The sequence below is a fragment of the Dermacentor andersoni genome, chromosome 7 (genome assembly GCF_023375885.2).
Source record: "Dermacentor andersoni chromosome 7, qqDerAnde1_hic_scaffold, whole genome shotgun sequence".
Taxonomy (NCBI): Eukaryota; Metazoa; Arthropoda; class Arachnida; order Ixodida; family Ixodidae; genus Dermacentor; species Dermacentor andersoni.
This window is the reverse complement of record NC_092820.1, coordinates 85,863,903-85,867,091: the sequence shown is the minus strand read 5'-3', so window position 1 is coordinate 85,867,091 and position 3,189 is coordinate 85,863,903.

The window sequence follows — 3,189 nt, the reverse complement described above, 5'->3', positions numbered from 1 at the left end:
GAAGGGGTCAACGAAAGGATTCAATGGAAGGAGTCAACGGAGTCAATGTCTATAGGCTTATACATGGTCTTTGCTCCGTGATGGTTAAAAGACCAGTGAAGAGAAATATGATTTCTGCTGCATCAGTAAGCTACCCTTTTACAAAATCAAAAATGCGCGCTCTTCCGGGATTGAGAGCAGATGTAAGCTTGAAATGGCTATGGACAAAGTAGATTGATTGGAGATGATACGAGACACAATCCAAAATAGGTGTAATGCATGTTCGCAATGGCACACCCCACCACACCTCATCATGCCATACGATGCACTGGTCTATATGGGCGCAATAGTTTCCTGTTACAGACAGAACCTCATGGCAGGTCTCGTCTCGGTCAACCAGCCATCCGTGGTGTGCCGGACGGTAACGGCACTGCCGGCGCGCCGGTCGTGCCGCGGACCTCACGGACCGATGGCGTTGGAGAGAGCACAGACAACTCTGTCTCAGTGCCAGAAAATGACAATCAAGTGTATATGGACTTGTATCGGCCTTTTGAGCGTCGCTATCGGAAATAACAAATAAAGCTTCAGCGTACTAGAAGTTGTAACTTGAGCCTTATGTGAACAAACATTTGGGAGAACTCGGAAGCAACATTTTTGTAACTTGTTTGGGACGTAACTAGTGTATGTATTGGGTTATTGACTGTTTGTTCGAATGACCTCGTTTAGTTCTCGCAACTTGCCCGGATGTTCTCGTTTGAGTGCCAGAAGAACGGCTCTGTCTTTTGGCTCAAGGTCACTTGAAGGTCGCCTACAACAGTATCGAATATTATTCTATGCTTAAAACTCCACTCGCATTCAGATAAGAGGCTTGCAGAGGCAGAACAAAGTGCAGTAAGAATAGACAGTTAGCGACGCTTCGTTGAACTTCTCGAGCTAGAATTTGGTGGCATCATTGATTTTGAAAGTGCCTTTAAGGAAAAGAATACTTCGAAATTTGCGACATCACAGTAGTGCACAGGGATTGTGGATCTGGCACAAAGTTCAAAAAGAAAAGCTTTGATCTTGATTTTCTCTTCTAATAATCAAACTTTTTTTTTCCTAGAAAAACCGCAACACAATTTTGAAAGAAAGTTTTGTCGGCCTAGGCTTATTTTGGTTTTTGCTTTAGTGTACGTTTAGCGATCGTGACACTGCCTGCCTGATATGAGAGCGATAAGGTTTTTTTGCATAGCGATATTATTGCCGAGAATGAGTGGAATGCGTGCCCTCCTAAACTCCGCCACAAGGACGCAGACTACCAGTAGTGCCATGGCGCTAAACCGAATGTTTGCGCAATATGCTACATTTCGCTTTAGCATGTGGCGTGCAGTAAAATTCAGATATATAATTGTTCGTGCCTTATTATAACGACCGATTGTCCTCTCGTCCGCGAGTGATTGCCTATGCCACTCGTTGCCTGTTCGCAGCAGAGGACACTGATAACATTGCGGAGCAGGAATGCCTTGCGGTGTTTGGGCTGTGCATGAATTCCAACCGTATTTACATGATCGCCACTTCACGGCCGTTACAGATCATCACGTTTTGTTCTGGTTCTCCTCACTGAAGAACTTATCGGGTCAACTTGGGCGCTGAGAGATTGGCGTGCAGTAGTACGACTTCGACATAATGTACAGGTCTGGAAGCAAGCACGAAGACGCCGACGCTCTCATCCGTTGCCCGTTTCCTGTCTCGCATCGTCCACCAACGCCTCCCCCCAAAAAAACCGCCTCGCGAGCTATCTTCATCCCCTTTTACAAGTAGCAATTCTGGACTCGCCAGCCGCTGACTGTCATCGCGTCCTTATTACGCACCAGCGTTCAAATCCATACCATCCGGCTATGCTTGACCTCTTCAGCGGTTTGACTTCGCCCCAAGCTCCCTTGTGCATCGACAACTTGTCCGATTCAAATTCCACAACGGGCCCTATGCCGCTACATTTGCCACCCTAATTCCAACGAATGGGCCTCCTTCATTCCTCGTTCTCGGCAAAGCGATGTTGTTTAAGCTTTTAACGACGATCCAGTGGCAGGTCACCTATGATATCACAAGAGTTAAAACAGGATCCCAAACCAGTTGTACTGGCCTGGCCTCTCCTCGGCCGCGACCAAGTGTATAGCCTCTTGCGTGCCTTGTCAACGCCGCAAACACCCCGAGTCTGCTCCCACTGGGCCTTCGCAAGCCCTCCCTTGTACTGCCTATCCCTTGAGGACGTCGGAATAGGCTTGCATGGGTCTCTTCCTCTGACCGTTAACGGTAATCGCTGTATCTCGACAGCTTTTGATCAGGTAACTCACTATGCTGAGACAGCTTCTCTACATTCTGGTACAGCTTCTGAAGTTGCGGACTTTTTCCGGCACAGCACCTTTTTACGTCACGGAGCACGTTGCTTTCTACTCAGCCACCATGGCAAGGTCTTCATCTCTTCGATTCTTTACGAAGTTCTATGAGCTAACAGCCCTACTCATAAGACAACTTCAAGCTACCATCCACCGACCAATGACTTGACCGAACTTTTCCATCGTACAATCTCCTAAATGATCGCGATGCACCTCAGCCCGGACCACACACACTGGGAAGCGATATTACCGCTTGTGACTTTAGCGTAGAACAGCGCACTTCAACGTACACCAGCTTTCCCCCATTCCTCTTTGCCTACAGCCGCTCACAAAATTTCGCCCTGGATGCAGCTTGACCGAACTTCTATATCGGCTCCGGCCTCTTCGGCAATGCCTTTTCCCGAAAAATTTGTTTCCCGCCTCTCCCCCTGCGGCTATCTTACCCGTATTAACACCGACGTCTTCCAAGATCCTCGCAAACACCGCTACGACTCCATGCATCGCAGTGTGATTTTCTGCCCTGGCAGTGAAGACCCTGGACACCTGTACGTGTGCCCGATTTCTCTGACCAATGTCACATTCATTTCTTGGACCCTACCTCTATCTTGAACGAACTTCCCCGTTACTTTCAACATTTCACCTCGTTATACCCCCTCTGACCGTCGTTGTCACGGGAGAGGGATGGTGCATGTGTCTCGTGTGAAACCTTATGCACGACGTGTTTATTAGCACGCTTCTGAGGCCAAGCGTGTCGATTTCACCTCGCGATGAAAATTATCATCCTCATGTCTACCGTATCATCATCGACTAAGGTCACCATCGTATCTGTACATAT